Below are 21,773 nucleotides of genomic sequence, written 5' to 3'. Positions count from 1 at the left end.
TTCGACTCCTATTTCACTTCATTGCTCTAGAGCTTGGTGTCTTCATTTCTTGCTTCAAGTGTCATAACAAACCCTTATTCCACACGTTTTGCTTGATTTTGTGCTTGAACATATATTAAAACTTGATTTAAACTTGCTGGAATTGCATTAGTTCTGACAAGAACTTGGTAAGCAAGCTTGAGTGGAAAAGGCATTGAGTGGCAAGAACTCCAAGAGGGTAAAAGCCTATAAACTGAGTACAAACACTTGAGTGACCAAAAAATTGAGTGAATTTGTCAGGTTGTTTTCTGTTTTACTAACTTTTTTGTGCAGGTATTAAAAATGTCACAAGAACAAACTAGTGGACTTAATATGGATAATCCTTTTTACCAACAAGCACTTGTTCAACATTTGGAAAGAATTGGTGGACAATTGAGCAACCTAGCTGACCGAATTGAAAGAATTGAGCAGCATAGTGGGAATGGTAGACAAAACACAAATGAGGGGCAGAATAGGGCTAGGGGATCTAGAGTGAACAATGCACCACCCACAGATGATTGGGGGGATGAAAATGATGATGATTCTGATGAAGAGGATGACCCGACTCTGCTGCACATGATGACCACCATAGACCGAGAGGGATGAGAGGTAATAGGGGTGGAAGAGGTGGAGGCAGAAACTTGAGAAGAGGTAATATGGAGGAAGCAAGAGGGAGAGGGAGAGTGGATGGTAACATTAGTGGGATCAAAATGAAAATTCCACCATTCCAAGGCAAAGCCAATCCGGATGCATATTTGGAGTGGGAGAGGAAGGTGGATCTCATTTTTTATTGTCACAATTATAGTGAGGAAAAGAAGGTGAAGCTTGCAGTAGTTGAGTTTACAGATTATGCCATAGTTTGGTGGGATCAATTGCTCACTAAAAGAAGGAGAAATGGGATGAGAGGTGTTGAAACTTGGGATGAGATGAAGCAAATCATGAGGGACAGATTTGTACCTCAACATTACTATAGGGAGTTGCACCAAAGGTTGCAAGGGCTGGTGCAAGGAAACAAAAGTGTGGAAGAATATTTCAAGGATATGGAGATGGCTATGATAAGAGCCAATGTAGAGGAGGATAGGGAAGCCACTATGGCTAGGTTCCTAAAGGGGCTGAATCTTGATATTGCCAACATAGTGGAGCTACAACACTATGTAGAGCTTGATGACATGTTAAATATGGCAATCAAGATAGAAAAACAACTAAAGAAGAAGAAAGCATTCAAGATGGGTGCAGGTATGAATTCGAGCAACAATGCTCCATGGAAACCGAATTGGAAGAAGGGTGAAACTTATGATTCCAAGGCTGTTTCTAAGGAAAAGAAAGAGGAGACTAGGGGTGGAGAAAAGCCTAGTGTGATTGAGAAAGGCAAGGGACAGAATACCTCTAGTGGAAGAACTAGGGATATCCAATGTTTTAGGTGCCTAGGGAAGGGACATTATGCATCTCAATGTCCTAACAAGAGGGTGATGGTGATGAGGCAGAATGGGGAGATCGAATCAGAAGATGATGATGTTGATGATGATGATGCTAGTGAGAGTATGCCTCCTTTGGAGGAAGCTAGTGATGTAGAGCATGCCGTGGGAGGTAATATTCTGGTGGTTAGGCGTGCACTAAGTGCACAAGCAAAGGAAGAAGAGGGAGATGCACTACAAAGGGAAAATATTTTCCACACTAGATGCTTGGTGAATGGTAAAACTTGTAGCATGATTGTAGATAGTGGTAGTTGTGTGAATGTTGCCAGCACACTCATGGTTGCGAAGCTTGGCATGCGCACCATCAAGCATCCTAGACCATACAAGTTGCAATGGCTGAATGACTGTGGGGAAATTAAGGTGAACAAGCAAGTGATGTTGGCTTTTTCTATTGGAAGGTATAAGGATGAGGTGTTGTGTGATGTGGTGCCAATGCATGCTGGACATATTTTGCTAGGGAGACCATGGCAATATGATAGGAAGGTAGTGCATGATGGATTTAGGAATAGGTACTCCTTTGATCATGATGGACGAAGGGTTACTTTAGCAGCATTATCACCCGCACAAGCTTTTGAAGATCAATTAAGGATAAAAGCAGGACCATGAATGAGCAACAACAAAGAGAGGCCGAGCTAAGAGTGCAAAAAGAGAAAGAAAGAAAAGAAAGAGAGGAAAAAGTAAGAGGGAAAAATGAGGAAGAGAAAGAGAAGAGAGAAAATTCAAAAAGAGTGAAACCAAAAGAAAAGAGCTTGGGGCAAAAGGAGAGTTGTGAGAAGAGTGGAGAGAATAAAGTCAGTTTGCTAGCAAAAGCCAAGGATGTGAGGACCGCATATTTTTCAAGTATGCCAATGGCTTTGCTAATTTGTAAGGGAGCTTACACCAATGTTTCTAACCTTGACCCATCCATTCCTAGTTGTGCTTTGCCCTTATTGCAGGAGTTTGAGGATGTCTTCCCTGAAGAAATACCTAATGGGCTACCACCAATTAGAGGCATAGAGCACCAAATTGATTTTGTGCTGAGTCAGTAATCCCAAATAGGCCAGCCTATAGAACCAATCCAGAAGAGGCTAAGGAACTTCAAAGACAAGTGGAGGAGCTTCTAGCAAAAGGCCATGTTAGGGAGAGCATGAGCCCATGTGCCGTACCTGTTCTTTTGGTGCCTAAGAAAGATGGGAGCATGCGCATGTGTGTGGATTGTAGAGCGATCAACAAAATCACTGTAAAGTATAGACATCCCATACCTAGACTTGATGATATGCTTGATGAGTTGCATGGTGCATGCATATTTTATAAAATTGACTTAAAGAGTGGTTATCACCAAATTCGCATGAAATTAAGAGATGAATGGAAAACTGCCTTTAAGACTCAATATGGACTATATGAATGGTTAGTCATGCCATTTGGCTTGACCAATGCACCTAGTACATTTATGAGGCTTATGAACCATGTGTTGCGTGCTTTCCTAGGAAAATTTGTTGTAGTGTATTTTGATGATATCCTAGTATATAGCCAAAATATGCATGATCATTTGCTGCACTTGAGACAAGTTTTTGAGGTGTTGAGAAAAGAGCACTTGTATGCCAACCTTAAGAAATGCACTTTCTGTATGGACAAAGTTATTTTCTTAGGATTTGTGGTGAGTGGTAAGGGAATTGAGGTTGATGAGGACAAGGTAAGAGCCATTAGAGAGTGGCCTACACCTAAGTCCGTGAGTGATGTGAGGAGCTTCCATGGGTTGGCTAGTTTTTATAGGAGATTTGTAAAGGACTTGATACCATAGCCTCACCCTTGAATGAAGTTGTAAAAAAAATGTGGGATTCAAGTGGGGGGAAGAACAAGAGCATGCATTTAATTCACTTAAGGAGAAATTGTGTTCTGCACCTTTACTTGCTTTACCTGATTTTTCTAAAACTTTTGAGATTGAATGTGATGCCTCTGGAGTGGGTATTGTAGCTGTTTTGAAGCAGGAAAGGAGACCGATTGCCTACTTCAGTGAGAAGCTAAGTGGGGCTACGTTGAACTACTCCACTTATGACAAAGAGATGTATGCTTTGGTGCGTGCACTTGAGACTTGGCAACACTACTTGTGGCCGAAGGAGTTTGTCATTCATAGTGACCATGAGTCACTCAAGTACTTAAAGGCGTAACAAGCTCAACAAGCGCCATGCCAAGTGGAGTGAATTCATTGAAGGTTTCCCATATGTGATTCAATACAAGCAAGGCAAAGAGAATGTGGTGGCTGATGCACTTTCAAGGAGGTACACTTTACTTTCCATGCTTGACGCTAGACTTTTAGGCTTCGAACATGTGAAAGAAATGTATGCTAATGATGATGACTTTGGGAAAGTGTTTGCCTTTTGTGAACATGCTGCATATGATAAATTCTATAGGCATAATGGTTTCTTGTTTAGGGAAAATAAATTATGTTTGCCTAAATGCTCAATTAGAGAGTTGCTTGTTAAAGAATCACATCTTTGGTGGTTTAATGGGACATTTTGGGGTTGCAAAGACCTTAGAAATTTTAAAGGAACATTTTTATTGGCCACACATGAAGAGGGATGTAGAGAGGGTGTGCTAGATGTGTGACTTGCATGAAGGCAAAGTCCAAAGTAAGGCCGCATGGTCTATACATGCCATTGAGTGTTCCTAGTGAACCTTGGGTAGATTTGTCCATGGATTTCATTTTGGGTTTACCTAGGACAAAGAAAGGCCATGATAGTATTTTTGTTGTTGTTGATCGTTTTTCCAAGATGGCTCATTTCATACCATGTCACAAGACTGACGATGCATCTTACATTGCTTCTTTGTTTTTTAGGGAGATAGTTAGATTGCATGGCATTCCTAGAACAATTGTTAGTGATAGGGATGTGAAATTTCTAAGCCATTTTTGGAAAGTCTTGTGGGGAAAATTAGGAACCAAACTTTGTTTCTCCACCACTTGCCATCCACAAACGGATGGGCAAACAGAAGTTGTCAATAGGACCGTGGGCACTCTTCTACGTGCAATGATTAAACAAAACTTGAAAGCTTGGGAGGAGTGCATACCATTCATAGAATTTGCATACAACAGGTCTATGCATTCATCTACTGGTTATTCACCCTTTGAACTTGTATATGGTCTTAACCCACTAACTCCTTTAGATTTGTTGCCTTTGCCTACTAATGAGCTTGCTAGTTTAGATGGCAAAAGGAAAGCTGAAATGGTGAAACAAATGCATCAACAAGCAAAGCAACAAATGGAGAAAGTAAATGAGAGGAGGGCAGCCCAAGCTAACAAGGGGAGAAAGAAGATGGTGTTCCAACCTGGTGATCTTGTATGGGTTCACTTGAGAAAGGAGAGGTTTCCTACACAAAGGAAATCCAAACTTCAGCCTAGGAGTGATGGACCTTTTGAAGTGCTAGAGAGAATTAATGACAATGCATACAAGATAAACCTTCCAGGTGAGTATGGTGTAAGTGCTACATTTAATGTGACTGATCTTGCTCCTTTCTATGCAGATGATGACAATTCGAGGACGAATTCTTTCGAAGAGGGAGAGGATGATGAGGAACCGGTTGCACCAATTCCACATCAAGGGCCAATAACTAGAGCAATGGCTAAGAAGCTTCAAGGCTTGGTGCATAAGCACATCACCAAGTCCAACCTCTTGCAAGAATTCGGTTTGGACATAGAAGAGAGAAGCCAACCTTGCTGTACATTCCTTTGCATATTTGAGGAGCCAAGAGACCAAGTGGCATCCGTCCAAGTTGGCATACATGTGCCAGCCACGTCAGCAAGTCCATCCTAGTTGGCATCCAATGTGGCATCCAAGTGGAGTGCCTAGGTGTCAGCACAATTGGCAGCCCATCTCCACCTACCTTTTGAAGATGCTTTTGTCCATTTTGCAAAGATTGGAAGCCATAACTTTGTCCAAGAGCTCCAGCCATGCTTCAACCTTTTCTAGGAAAAGCAAAGTTACTACTTCAAGACAAAACATCTCTTTTCAGATTGTCTCTCAATTGTAGCTGCCAAATCTGACCTTCCTATTAATGTTTGAACTTTGTATCTATTTTTAGGAGAGATTGGTGTATTAACCAAGACTTGCACATGTCCCATGGTTGTTGAAGTGTCTTGGCAGAATACACTAACACATATTTCTGCCTTCTTTTGTTTCATTTAGAAAACAGAATTCATATGGTAATATTTTTTTAGCAAAATTGCTGGAGCTTTGCTTCAAAGTTCTTCTTAGAACTCTCTCTATTTTTCTTAGCAAATTCTTGCCTTGATTTGTTAAGTTTTATTATATGTTCAAGGTTGTTCATCAGCATAGGTGAATTGGTCTTGTTCTTGGCTGTCCTTCTTGGGAATTATATTTTCAGTTCTCCATCTTCAAGGTGAAGGGTTGAAGGTTCAAGGGAGTTTCTTCGCTTGTTTTGAAGACGGTCCCTTGGTCTCTCTTCTTAGTGGAATCAGCTACTAGGGGTAGAAACCGTATCAAGCTGACCCACTCACGTTCTGGAGTGCTGGGGCTTCCCCTTGAACCTCAGCCTCAACAGACTATTCTACGGAATCATCTCCTTCTTCCATTCCGTTTTCCCAAATTTTCTACTTCCTGAGATCAAAAACAAAGAGGTTGACCTCTGTTAGTGCATATTCATGATGTAAATATGTCATATGTATCAATTAAAGATACTTGAGCAGTTGTACTTATCAAAGAAATGGTCACATAAATAGTCAAAATTCATTGCAAAACTATGCTCTGATACCACTAAAACATGTCACACCCTACTCCTCGTAAGATGTAACATGTTCCCGTAGTACACCTAATGAATTACCATACTTCGCCTACCGGTAACCCATTAAATATACTACAAGGGATTTTAAAATTATTTTCATTCATTTTGGAATTGGTCAGTAAAAATTTTTTTCAGATATTAAAAACCTTTATTTAGAGTCCAAACATAAATCAATTTTTTGGATATTTAAAATCTCCGCAATTTTTACAAAAATTTCGGCAGAGTGCCGTTTGTATTTTGAGAAAACAGTTCTTCAAAACTTGAAAATAGAAACACTCCCAATATATTTCTCAATCACAACTCCATTTGCAACCACCAAACTTCAAATCAACAGCAATAGCAACACTTCAATTCAAAATCCAAATTTCAAATCAAGAATTAATATCTCAAAACATTTCATAACTCATGCACATTGCATTTCAAATCATTAATTTACAATTATAAGTTAATTTACAGATGCAAAATCTCAAAAATAATATTATTATAATTTTATCTGTACAACTGCTCAAATTACAGAGATACATATGCATACTATCATATTTACATCAAACTAACTACTAGGGTATAGATAAATACCCGTACAAAAATTCTTCAATTGTTCTCCTCTCTAACTGTAGCAGCTCGCTATGCTGCTATGTCCTTTTCTCTATCTGCGACAGCAAGTTAAAGCTATCGCTGAGTATATAAATACTCAGTGGTGCACAATAAAGCATAAAATGCAAAATATAAAACATTTATGAACAAATCATCATTCAAAAATCTCATAATCGTATTTCATAAATTTTTTCTCAAATCACATTTATAACAAATCATAATTTTCAAAACTTAATATAGCACAACTTGATCAAACAATATAATAAACATAGTGTTGCCAAACAATAACACAACTTAGGCCATGATACAAAATTTCCGAACATGCCATGTGTACATTACGACAAGGCAAATACCCTCACTAATCGAAATCAATGAGGGAGGTGGCTAGCTAGCTAATGAGTACTCATCCACACTCACCCCTCAGACTGGGAAGCCAGAGAGGGAGGAAACTGATCAAATACCATACTCACCCCACAAGGGGAGGAGGAACATATTAATATTACCATGCCAAGTGTGAATAAAAACAATTTAAATCAAATTATTCAAACATTCATTCAATTCACAAATCATATTTCATTCTAAACTTTTCATTTACAAAGTAGGCAACACACTATTTTTCAAATAAGATTTTCAAAGCCATAATTAAATTCAAAACCATATTGTTCAAATATTTCATACAAATCAATAATTAATTTTCATTCCAAATTTCCATTAACAAGTGGCAACACCATAGTTCTCAAAACCCATAATTAACACAATGCATACAAATCAAGTTTTCAGTGGAAAAACAATAATTTAAAGTTATTGTGCACAAACCTAGACTTAATCGCCTCTAGGCCTTCCGGGTCTTTTTCAGCTGAAACACAAAATTTATAGTGTTTCAGTATCTTATTTCACAGTAAATCCAATAATTAATTCATAAATACTTAATTCTAGCCCAAATATGCTTAAACTAACATTCTTAGAAATTTTCATTTTGGAGTTACTATTTATGGTACTATTCAAGTCAATTTGTTGACTTTCTAAGGCTTAATAGGTATGAGAACTTCAACTTCACCCACATACCACATTTTGGTTACTAAATTTGTTGGTTTTGGTTGTTTACTCAAATTCTAAGTCTTTTAGGCAAATTTGCAAATTTTCAGTTTTTGTGTCCTAAGTTGCACTATTCCATTGGTCACTTTACTGTTAGAATTTGGCAAAACTTCCTACATAGAAAATGTTCCCTATTGTCTTAACTAAATTCTCCTGTTTGAATCACTTCATTTGGAGTTTTGTAGCTCAAGTTATAGCAAATTACAGTTACTGTTCATGCTGCAGAATTTAGTTCTGCAGATTTATTGATCCAACTTTGTTCAGCAATTTGATCAAGTTAAGTCCATAATTTGGTCTAATTTTCTTCATATGAAATATTCTACTATGTCTTAGGTTTCCATCGGTTCAAGAATCACCTAAATCGGAGTTTTCTAGAAAGAGTTATAGCCGTTGAAACTTTACTATTCATATGGTAAATTTGCAGTTTTTCAGGTTCAGTGATTCAACTTTGCTCAATAATTCGATTGGGTTAATGGCATAATTTGGGTTTGTATTCTTCATAAAAGTTTTAGATCTATATCTCATCTAACCACTGGTAAAATTTCAGGTCATTTTGACCTGCCTAGCTCGAGTTATGACCAAATGAACAAATACTGTTCATTTGGTCGGTTATCTTGAGGCGACCTACAATTTTTCAACTTTGGTCAATTTGTTCACTAGGTTTTAGTCACTTTTTGGGCATGCTTCCTAAATGAAAATTGTGTCATTTAGTGCCTATTTTCATCCCCAATTGGTCCCATATCCATTGGACTTGTAAAATTTCATTTTTGGTCCTTCAAAGTTGACTTGGTCATGCTGCAGCAGCATGACCACACTCCCTCCGAATTTGACTATAATTCCAACACTTCTAACACACTTCATTTGGTCACAATTGACCATTTCCCACTTCAAATTAGGTCCAAAATATCATTTCACCATTTCTCCACATTTTGTCTCCCAAACCCTAGGTTCCAAAACCCTAACTTACTTAATTTGTTACATTTTACTAATTCCAACCATACAAACACAATTCCTCAACTCATTCAAGCTTTCTAACATATTTTATTCAATCAAACACATGCAATTCTCACCCCTACATAGGCTGGACGAATTTTCCTTTGGTCCTCTAAAGATGTTTTCTTTTCATTTTAAGTATATTTCTAGGTTAATTAAGCTATAAACATAACTAAATCAACTAACAAATCAAGTTTAGTTTACTAACCTTGTGTGCAGAATTTTCTTCTTCCTTTCCTTCAAGTTTTCTTTTCTTTCTTTCCCTTAGATCTTGTTTTCTAGTTGCCCAAACAAGTTTTATCTATGGTAGACTATTTTTTTATGGTGGAATTTTTGGTTCTTCAAGCTCACAATAGAGCTTGAATGGAGGTTTTGTGAGGTAGAGAAGAGAGAGGCAGCAACCTTGGGTAGAAGAAGACCTTGTTTTTATTTTTCTTTTCTTTTCCTTTTTATGTATATTTATCTTATGGAAGACCATAAATTCCAATTAAATTAAATTTTAATTAAAATACTTATGGCATCATGCATGATGTCATCTCCCTACACCTTTTTCTTTTTCTCTTTTTTTTTTCTATTAGTTCTTTAATTTAATTCCCGACTCCGAAATTTTTTTTTCTCCCATTTTATTTGATAGTTAGGTCAGGAGTCAGATCTCGGAGTCAATTGACTAAATTGCCCCTCGTCGGTTCAACCCGGTTTGCAAATAATTTAATATTTTTTCTGGCTTTCTGACCTAATTATTTGACTGGTTTAACAGTTCTTTTTCGTGATTTTCTCTTTTCCATTGTGTTCATAATGGTCCTAAGGACCGCAGCGTCACATTTTACGGTTCAAAATTTGAGTTTAAAATGACTTCGCAGTCGTTCCCGAGAAGGTCACCCATCGCTATGACTCTCAGCTCGTTTAACTTCTTATGTTCTGTTTTTCTTATTTATACTTAACTAATTAGCAATTACTAATTATTTGTATTTATGGCAGTTCTTTTTTGTGATTTTGTCTTTTTCATTGTGTTCGTAATGGTCCTAAGGACCGCGGCGTCACATTTTACGGTTCAAAATTTGAGTTTAAAATGACTTCGCAGTCGTTCCCGAGAATGTCACCCATTGCTGTGACTCTCGGCTCGTTTAACTTCTTATGTTCTGTTTTTCTTATTTATACTTAACTAATTGGCAATTACTAATTATTTGTATTTATGGCTTCTTTAGTTGTCTTAAGTGTGGTTCTAATCCCCTTAATTGTCCGGACCGACACCGGTCACCGGAACAGTGAAATATACCAGGCTATACAAATAGGGGTGTTACAATGATATCATCTTCGGCATGGATTGGTTAGCCAGGCATCACGCCATGATTGACTGTAGACTGAAGACAGTCACTTTTGGTCTCCCTTTGTATGGTGATGTGGTAATACATGGGGAGAGGCATTTACTACCATCAAACATCATTTCGGCTGCACTAGCTAGATGAATGATCAGAAAAGGGTGTGAAGCATACTTGGCACATGTAATAGACACTCAAGTGGGGAGTCCAGCACTGAGGGACATCCCTACGGTATGTGAATTTCTGGATGTATTTCCTGATGAATTGTCAGGATTACCTCTAGAAAGAGAAGTGCAGTTTGAAATTGATGTTATGCCTGGTGTGGACCCAATCTCCATAACGCCATATAGAATGGCACCTGCAGAATTGAAAGAATTGAAAGTGCAGTTGCAAGAATTGCTTGACAAGGGCTTTATCCGCCCTAGTGTGTCACCTTGGGGAGCGCCAGTGTTGTTTGTAAAGAAGAAGGATGGCACTCTCCGCTTATGTATTGATTATCGGCAGTTGAATAAGGTGACAATAAAGAATAGATATCCATTGCCCTGCATTGATGACTTGTTTGATCAGTTGAGAGGTGCAGCTGTGTTATCCAAAATTGACCTGAGATCAGGTTATTATCAGCTGAAAGTACAAGAGCAGAGTATTGCTAAAACTGCCTTCAGAACCCGCTATGGCCATTATGAGTTCCTAGTCATGCCATTCGGGTTAACTAATGCTCCGACTGCTTTTATGGATCTGATGAACACTATCTTCAGACCATACCTCGACCAGTTTGTTGTGGTATTCATTGATGATATATTGGTCTATTCGAGGAATGCAGAAGAGCATGATAGACATCTGTGGATTGTACTATAAACTTTGAGGGAGAAACAGCTATATGCCAAATTGTCGAAGTGTGAATTTTGGCTGAAGGAAATATCATTCTTGGGGCATGTAGTATCAGAAGAGGGCATCAAGGTAGATCCAAGTAAGATTGAAGCTGTCCTTAATTGGAGGCCACCCATAAATGTCACAGAGATTCGTAGTTTTCTGAGTTTAGCTGGATACTACCGTAGATTTGTAAAGGGATTCTCGATGTTGGCATCTCCATTGACCAAGCTGCTTAGAAAAGATGTGAAATTTCAGTGGACGGATAAATGCCAACAGAGTTTTGATGAATTGAAGAAATGTTTGACTGAAGCTCTAGTCCTGACTTTACCTACTCTGGGTAAAGAATACACAGTTTACAGTGATGCTTCTCACAATGGGTTAGGCTGTGTATTGATGCAAGATCGAAATGTCATTGCCTATGCATCACGCCAGCTAAAACCGCATGAGAGGAATTATCCGACACATGATTTGGAGCTTGCAGCTATAGTGTTTGCTCTTAAGATCTAGAGACACTATTTGTATGGGGAAAAGTGTTACATCTACACAGATCATAAGAGTTTGAAGTATTTGGGCACTCAGAAAGAGTTGAATTTGAGACAGAGGAGGTGGTTAGAGTTGATAAAAGACTATGACTATCTGATAGACTATCAGCTAGGGAAAGCTAATGTTGTGGTTGATGCCTTAAGTCGTAAGACTATGGCAAGTCTATGGGTTACTCCTTTATCTTTGGTACATGAGTTAAGATCGTTGCATGCCAGCTTAGAGATTAATGATGACGGGCAGACGGCAGTTGCATGGCATGTCTGACAGGTGTTGATTGATCGATCGTAATGGTCGCTCGAATGATTAGAAATATCAGAAGCTGTTGGAAGAAGTCCGGCAGGGCAAGAAACCAGAATTCTCAATCAGAGATGATGGTCTACTACTACACCAGGGCAGAATGTGTGTTCCTAATGATGTTGATTTGAGATAGATCATTTTGAAGGAAGCACATGAGTCTCCTTTTGCCATGCACCCTGGTGGCACAAAAATGTATAGGGGGCTAAAGGAGCATTACTGGTGGATGGGTATGAAAAGAGATGTGGAAGAGTTTGTATCCAAATGCCTAACTTATCAGCAAGTGAAGGCAGAGCATCAAGTACCTGCTGGGTTGTTACATCCACTACCAGTACCAGAATGGAAATGGGAGAGAATAACAATGGATTTTGTGATGGGACTTCCGAGGACACAGAAGAGTCATGATGCAGTATGGGTCATTATTGACAGACTGACCAAGTCTGCTCATTTTTTGCCAGTCTGGATGGACTACAGTTTAGAAAGATTGGCCAGGTTGTACATTGATGAGATTGTGAGACTGCATGGAGTGTCAGTATCCATTGTATCAGACAGAGATCCTAGGTTCACTTCTAGATTCTAGGGTAGTCTTCAGAGAGCCCTAGGAACTAGATTGAACTTCAGTACGGCATTCCACCCACGCATGATGGCGACCCGAGAGGGTAATTCAGATCTTGGAGGATATGCTACGGGCTTGTGTGATTGAGTTTGAGGGCAGTTGAGACACACACTTGCCTTTGATTGAGTTTGCTTACAACAATAGCTACCAATCAAGCATTGGGATGCCTCCATATGAAGCTTTGTATGGCAGAAAATGTAGAACCCCATTGTGTTGGGATGACGTGGGTGAAAGAAAGATGATTGGACTCGGGATTGTTCAGCAAACTGAAGAGAAAATCAGGGTGATCCGCGATCGACTTAAGACTACATCAGACCGTCAGAAGTCCTACATTGATTTGAAAAGAAGGGACATTGAGTATGCAATGGGTGAGAAAGTTTTCCTCAAAGTTTCTCCTTGGAAGAGAATTATGAGATTCGGCAAAAAGGGGAAACTGAGTCCTCATTTCATTGGGCCATATGAGGTTCTGGAAAGAGTAGGTCCTTTGGCATTTCGTTTAACACTACCTCCAGAGTTGGAAAAGATACATAACGTCTTTCATGTGTCTATGTTGAGGAGGTATCGATCAGACCCATCTCATGTACTACCAGTAGAGGAAATTGAAGTGAATCCAGACCTCACATATGAAGAAGAACCCATAGAGATTCTGGCTTATGAGGTGAAGTAACTACGGAACAAGCGGATACCGTTGGTAAAAGTGCTGTCGAACCATCATTAGGGCCAGGAAGCTACTTGGGAACGAGAAGAGGACATGAGGAGACAACACCCACAGCTGTTCAGAGATTGATGCCAGGTAAAATTTCGAGACGAAATTTATTTTAAGGGGGGGAGAATTGTAACACCCCTATTTGTATAGCCTGGTATATTTCACTGTTCCGGTGACCGATGTCGGTCCAGATAATTAAGGGAATTTGAACCACACTTAAGACAACTAGATAAGCTATAAATACAAATAATTAGTAATGTCTAATTAGTTAAGTATAAATAAGAAAAACAGAACATAAGAAGTTAAACGAGCCGAGAGTCACAGCGATGGGTGACCTTCTCGGGAAGGGCTGCGAAGTCAATTTAAACTCAAATTTCGAACCGTAAAATGTGACGGCGCGGTCCTTAGGACCATTATGAACACAGTGGAAAAGAGAAAATCACGAAAAAGAACTGTTAAGTCAGTCAAATAATTAGGTCAGGAAGCCAGAAGAAATATTGAATTATTTACAAACCGGGATGAACCAGCGAGGGGCAATTTGGTCAATTGACCCCGAGAGCTGACTCCTGACCTAACTGTCAAATAAAATCGGAGAAAAGAAAATTTCGAAATCGAGAATTAAATTAAAGAACTAATAGAAAAATAAATAGAAAAAAAAGTAAAAAAGGTAGTGACATCATCAAGATGACATCACAAATGATGTCAAAATAAAAATTAATTTTGCCCAATAATTGACTAAGTCAAATGGCTAATTTATGAGATAAATAACGTTAAAAAAATAAAAAAAAAATCATTTTGCTTCTTTCTTTCTCCTTCTTGCCGATTCATCTCTTTCTCTCATCTCTCTCATTTTCTTCCTCTACCATGAAAGCTTGTGTTAAGCTCTCACAACCCTAAAAACCTCCATTAATTTCACAACTCCCTTAAGAAAAAATTCCCCTTGAGCTTTGAATTGAAGATTGAAAAAAAAAAAAAAGATAAGGAAAATTGAAGGATTGGAGAAGTGGAAATTCACAAATTTAGGTAAGTCCATTTTCTCTTTTAAATTAAGTATTATGAATGGATTATGAGGTTGAATAAGTGTGAATTGCATGGAAAATATGAAAAATCATGATTGTTAGGAGTCATAAAAAAATTCAGCAGCCATGAGATTGAGTGGAGATAATATGTTTTAGTGTAATAAATTATGTACATAAGTTCAATGGAAGTAGTTGTTGTGCTTAGAATGTTTCAATTTCATGAATTGTGCAAATAAAAAAAATTTAGGGTTCTTGGTGCCATTGAAATTGGGAGAAAAATTTGAGAATTAGCCAAATGATGTTTTGGACCTAATTTGAAATGAGAAATGGTCATTTGTGACCAAATGAAGTGTGTTAGAAGTGTTTGAATTAAAGTCAAATTCAGAGGGAGTGTGGTCATGCTACTGGCAGCATGACCAAGTAAACTTTAAAGGACCAAAAATGAAATTTTACAAGTCCAATTGGTATGGGACTAATTGGGAATGAAAATAGACATAAAATGACACAATTTTCATTTAGGAATCATGCCCAAAAAGTGACCAAAACCTAGTGAACAAATTAACCAAAGTTGGAAAATCACAGTCTGCCTCTGTACAAACTGACCAAATGAATAGTATTTGTTCATTTGGTCATAACTTGAGCTAGGCAGGTCTAAATGACCTGAAATTTTACCAGTGGTTAGATGAGATATAGACCTAAAACTTTCATGAGAACACCAACCCAAATTATGCCATTAACTCAATCAAATTACTGAGCAAATTTGGATCACTGAATCTGCAGGACTGCAGATTTATCATATGAACAGTAAAGTTTCAATGGCTATAACTCTCTCTAGAAAACTCTGATTTAAGCGATTCTTGAACTGATGGAAACCTAAGACATAGTAGAACATTTCATATGAAGAAAATTAGACCAAATTATGGACTTAACTTGATCAAATTGCTGAAAGAAGTTGGATCAATAAATCTGCTAGAACTAAAATCTGCAGCATGAACAATAACGGTATTTTGGACATAACTTGAGCTACAAAACTCCAATTGGAGTGATTCAGAAAGGAGAATAAACTTAAGACAATAGGGAACATTTTCTATGAAGGAAGTTTTGCCAAATTTCAACAGTAAGGTGACCAATGGAATAGTGCAACTAGGGACACCAAAACTGAAAATTTGGCAATTTTGCCTAAAAGACCTAAGTTTTGAGAAAATGACCAAAACCAACAAGTTTAGTGACCAAAATGTGGTATATGGGTGAAGTTGGAATTCCCATACCTATTAAGCCTTAGAAAGTCAATAATTTGACTTGAATAGTATAGTGAATAGTAACCCGAAACACAAAATTTCAAGAACATCGGATTTAGCGCGTTAGAGCTAGATAAAAGTGAGGTTAAATTTATTTTTGAATTTATGTTAAATTATGGTACTAAAACACTGTAAAATTGTGTGTTTCAGTTGAAAAGAATACCGGGAAAGAACCCGAGGAACCGAGTCAAGGCCAAGAGGCGACTCGCTTGAGGTTTGTGCACAACATCACTATGCTTTAAAAATTCATTGATAAAGTGAATGAAATATGCATTTTACTTTTGCTTTGAATTGTTGAAAGTTTATTGTGACCTTATTTATGATGTTTTAATTTAAATTGTGAAAGTATTGTGTATATTTGAAATAACAATGTTTAGCAAATTGTTAAGATAAGTTTGAAACCACAGTGTCATGACCATATATTTGAACACCTTACTAGCACGACTAGTGGCGGTAATTAGTTTCGAATTTTGATTCCTTCTCTGGAGAAGTGTTGAGGTGTGCTAGTAGAAGAGGATGTGAATGGATATCCATATATTTGAGCTAGCTAGCCTTGTGATGTGATTTCTCTTTAGCCTCTGGCTATTGAGATTCTATTTATTTCGAATGGCATGATCTAACTGTGGGTTTTATGAAATGTGATTTGATACTTCAAAATGAAATTGTTTGGGATTAAAATCTCATAATGCATGATTTGTATTTAATTCTCATGTTCAGTCAAATTTTTGAATAAATGTGATTTAAGTTCTGCATAAAGATTATTTTAGTATGTTGTGCACCACTGAGCCTAGTACTCAGCGATAGCTTTTATTTCTGTCGCAGATATAGAGACTAGAGGAGCAGCAGACTGAACTGCTGAGGATTGAGGATTTATCAGCTTGAAGTTATCGGATATAATTTATACCCTGCCTGTAAATATTTATTTTGATGTATGTAATGCATAGAAATGTATGGACATGTACAAATGGGTCTTGAGCAGCTTGTACAAAATCTGTATAAAATTCGTAATAAATTTTAGCTTGGGTTTTCTTAATGTAAATTTTTGTATGATGTATATATAAATTGTTTATCTTTAAAGAAATATGAATGCATGAAATTGATTGACAGTACCTTGAGGATTATTGAATTTTGAACTTGAGAAATTGATTGAAATGATTATGGAGTTGTTGAAATTGAATGAGTTTGATTGTGCAATTGAAGTAGTGGTTGAGAAAATTTTTGGAAGTGCTTTTATTTCAGGTATTTGAAGAACTGTTTTCTCAAAATACAGACAGAACTCTGTCAAAATTTTTATAAAATTTACGAAAAAATAAAATGGGCCAAAAGTTTTAACTAGTTTTTAATTTCAATTAAATGTTTTAAATACCTATTGGAAAATGCTCACCACTTATCAAAAATAAGAAAATTGTTTTAAAATCCCTTGTAGGGTACTTAATGAGTTATCAGTAGGTGAAGTTCGGTAGTTCATTAGGTATTCTACGGGATCATGTTATGCCTTACAGAGGGATAAGGTGTGACATGGCAGTTATGGTTATTTGAGTTACCTGGATATGTGCATCATGTGGCATATTGTTAACAAAGTTAGGATGAATTTGGCTTATCTGATTTTCAAGAATATGTGTAAAGCTTATGGGATTGCAAAATTGCCTTATGCACATCTCTTGACTGCTTTGTTTAAAGAGTTGGATATAAATGTCTCTAAGGAAAATTCCAGGACAGATTTGATTGTGCTTAGAGAAATTCACTCTGATAATGATGGAAGAAAGAAACGGTTTGAAAAAAGTAGTTCTTCCTCAGCTAAAATTGGTTCATATTCTACAAGTGAGTTTATGAGTGAGCTTCATGGGCTAAAAACTTCTATTAATGAGCAATTTAGTATAACCCATCAGTCTATTGAACTTCTGAGAAAATTTGCGGATGTGGTTGATTACAAAGTGAGCCATTTGCTTACTCAAAATGAGGAATTAAAGAAAATGATTGTAGGTCTTCAGCAGGCAAGGGAAACTGGTTTCTCAACCAAAGTTGAGACTGTTGTACCTGAAAATGGTGCCTCTTCTCCTGCTACTCAAGTCTCTGCTCATGGTACTGATGGGGGTGAAGGTACTAGGCTTGGTGAGTCTCCAGCTCCTGTGGCACATGAAAGTGAACAAGTGGTTGAATCTGAAATTGAACCTGCAGCTGAAGCCCCTGGTGAACATGTTAGTGAACAGGTGGTTGAACCTGAAGTTGGACCTGCAACTGATGTCCCTATTAAGCATGGTAGTGAACAGGTTGTAAAACCTGAAAGTGAGCCAGCTGTTGAGCCTCAGAGTGAACAACTTCTAGAACTTGCAGCTGCCTCTACACAGCAAAAGGAAGCCTCTCTAAAGATCACCAAGAGAGTGCTCCATCTCAACTCTCCGCAGCTGCTGCACCTCCAGCCAAGAAAGGTAGAAAAAGATCTAAGTCTATGGTGTCAAATCCATACCAGTCCCTAGCTGCTGCCCTTCAAACTCCCTCTGATGAGGATGAGCCACAGAAGCATGACCAGTTGGCTGACTAAGGTTCTCAGCCACCTGCTGCTAAACCTTCCAGGAAGAAGATGGTGCTTTCCAAAGCTACTCGAAGGAGCAAAAGACTAAATGATTAGAACATAATCTGGATTTTTTAGTTTCCTATCTGCATTTTTAGTTTACTAGTATGTTTGCTAATATTGTTGACTGATTTTTCAGTTTGCTACTGTTTACCTTACTGCGTTTAACTTTGGACTAACTTGATTCTTTTTGGGTTAATATCTCCTGTTTCCTTTTTGGATGATGACAAAAAGGGGGAGAATAGGATGGATATGTGTTTATACTTGTGTTTATACTTTGACAAATGGAAGTATGTTTATGTGCATAGGATGGATATGTGTTTATAATTTGCAAATGGAAGTACTTTGAAAATGGAAGCATGTTTATGTGCATATTATTTTTTTTGAGAATAGTGTGAATATCTTATGAACATGCTTTATAGCATAAACTCAGGGGGAGCTTTTGTATAGCTGATAAATGTCTTGGAAATTATGTGCATATATTTAGGAGGAGCATTTTTCTGCATACTAACTTGCTTGGATATACATGAACTTATGCTTATTCTTATTGATTCTTGATTGATGATTCAATTGAGTTTTGTCATCATCAAAAAGGGGGAGATTGTTGACCCCGTGTAGCTCAAAATGAGCATTGATTTTGATGATAACAAAACTCAAATAGAATCTATCTAACCCAACTTTAAAGTGATGTGTAGATTCTTTCTCTTATTCATAAAGAATCTTTGAAGTTGCATCTAAGGAGGAAGAATACTCAAAGGCATCTCAAGACAAATCCAAGATGAGAAAGGACAAGATTATGTAAGCCAAGACTCAAGGTAAAGGTATGAAAGACATAGAGTTAGAAATTGAGTCTTAGGACTTATGTGAAAAGAATAGATGAAAGTTTAGTCTAATGGAGCTCAAAATTAAATTTTCTTTTAAAAATTTTCTCTCATCATGACCTTGGATATTACTATTGGAAAATATTTTTTTAAGGTCTAAATCAGATTTTTTAAAATATTACAAGTTGAGACATGCAGCTGTTGTATTAGTTTGCTAACTTGTTTGCTAAAACATTAGTTTGCTAATGAGTTTGCTAAAACATTAGTTTACTAACTAGTTTACTACTGTTGCCAAAATTTCATTAGTTTGCTAAATGATCAGAGTTGCTCAACTTCGCACAAAAAGACAAAATAACGGCTATTTTGTCTTGAGCAGAGTGTATAACGTTCCAAAAAGGTTTCAAACGGACAAAAATGATTTGGGACTATAAATACACCTCCTTTACTTCATTTTACACTTGATGAAAGCTTACATTTGAACTCCAACTTTGATTTTTCATTTATTACTTTCATTCAAAAGCTTTAAAGTCTTTGAGCTACCATTGGCAAATCTACTGATCTCTTCTTTATAGCTTGATTGTATTAAGTAAGAGTGAGTACTAAAACTTTGAATTGCATTTAAGAGAGGTTGTACAAGCACCTATTGAAGCTTGAGAGTGTGAGTGCTTGAGATAGCACTTGTCAAGGGTTCAAGCTACCTTGGTAAAAGCTTGGTGTTGAAAAAGTATAAAGGGCTTTTGGTCTTTTGCCTTTAAAAGAGCAAATAGTGGAGAGAAGACTCAAAGAGGGTTCTTTGAGAGAGTGGATGTAGGCTAGTTAAGCCGAACCACTATAAAAATCATTGTGTTTGATCTCTCTAACCTTAACCTCTTTACTTTTGTGCAATTTAATTTTTATACATAACATTGAATGTTGATTGAATAGATTGAGTTGGTATACTTAAGGATTTATGAGTATGATGAGAAAGTAGTTGAATATTTAGTGATGCATGTTATGTTAAAAATTGCTATAAATATTGATTAAAGCTTGAATTGCAATTTAGGGACACCTTATTGAAATACATATCATTGTCATTATATATTAAGGAGCACCTAGTTGAACAAAGCCATAATTTTTCATTAGGCTACAAGCAAGGGCCGAAAAATTGTTGAAGTCCAATTCACCCCCCTCTTGGACTATTTTGGGACAACATTAAGAATTAATTAGCAATTCAATTAAAATTAATTTGATTGACTTGAAAATATTTTAATATAAAAATATAATAAAATAATAATAAAATAAAGAATGAAAAGGGAAATATTCAAAATGACATAAAATGAAATAATATCAAAAAATTTATAACATATAGATATAAAATTAGTTTTGAATATAATTGAATGGTAAAAAATAATCCATATAATCAACTTTATCTAGTGTTGGAAACTTAATTATTATCGTTATTGTATATATTTGTATATATATATATATATATATATATATATATATATATATATATATATCTTTTGTACTAAATATTTAAAAAAAATTATTTTTTACTCTTAAAATTTTTCTAACAATGAATAAAATATTGATAAAAATTATCTTTTTTAAATTTAATTAATATTTTAAATATCTAAATCCATTTCAAATTTAATTTTATTACATAAATAATAATTCAACCTGTTTGAATTTATTTATCTTAACTAATAAACTACTTAAATATATTTGTAATTAATATTTTATTTTTAAAATTTAATAGTTTTAAAGAAATTAAAAAAAATTCTACACTTTCAATTTTTTTTTAAATGTATCTCATATTAATTAAATTATAAATTAAATTTTACACTTTTCAATTTTATCAATTACATTATCATTAACTTGATGTGACACCTGATTTGATAATTAATATGAGATTTTTATTATCAAAATAAAGATAAAATAAAATTAATAAAAATTAAAAAATTGAAAATTTAATTAATAATTTTTATAATATAAAATAAAATTATAAAGATTTAAAAAGTATAATTTTTTTTAACGATGATCTCTTAAAAAATATATAATTTTTAGCAACCAAACCTGATGAAAATTAAAAGTAAAACTTAATATCAAAGATATTTAAAAAAAAAAAAAAAAAAAAAACATATTCATCCAAGAACAAACAACATTCCCAAAAGAAATTATAAAAAAAAAAAAGACCTACTTAAATCTAGGTTAACTTCAATTCACTTCAAGCTATCAATATATCTACAAAAAAAGCTTTGGATAAAGATTATAGAGGGGGCAGAGAGTAGTAGGCAACAGATGGATTAAGGAGCACAAACGAAAATGATTAACAGGGAAAGATGACAGACCTGACGCGCTGCAGATGTCCAGTAGGGTTTGGAAAGGGGAGAACACAAAAAGTGGATTATATAAAAAACTCTAAATTACCATTTCAATTACATATATATTCTATTGAAAAATGATGTACGCATAAAATTAATTTTACCTTCGATTTTTTTTTTCTTTAGTTTGATTAGATTATTAATTTAAATTCAAAATTTAATAACAAATAAGAATTGGCATTAAACAGTAACATAAATTTGATTGGATTCAACTTTTTTAGCATTGATTTTTTTTTCTAGATTTTAATTTGATTTAATTTAGTTCATTTTTCTCAAGTTGGATTTGAAGTGCTGGAGAACCGTGATCTTTCTTCCTACATGCAAAGAAAGAATGCTGAATGTAGGAAATCCACAAAATCTTTTCCTGCTTCAGCAAAGGGAAACCTGTTAACCCTCCTGCC

The 21,773-nt window shown here is 36.0% G+C and overlaps 1 pseudogene; it reads left to right on the top strand.

The window, feature by feature from the left end:
- Nucleotides 1-597: 597 nt before the first annotated feature.
- Nucleotides 598-5,281, top strand: LOC131182167 (uncharacterized; annotated as a pseudogene).
- The last annotated feature ends 16,492 nt before the right edge of the window (nt 5,282-21,773 follow it).

Source organism: Hevea brasiliensis, chromosome 8 (genome assembly GCF_030052815.1).
Source record: "Hevea brasiliensis isolate MT/VB/25A 57/8 chromosome 8, ASM3005281v1, whole genome shotgun sequence".
Lineage (NCBI taxonomy): Eukaryota > Viridiplantae > Streptophyta > Magnoliopsida > Malpighiales > Euphorbiaceae > Hevea > Hevea brasiliensis.
This window is presented reverse-complemented; position numbering and strand designations above follow the sequence as displayed.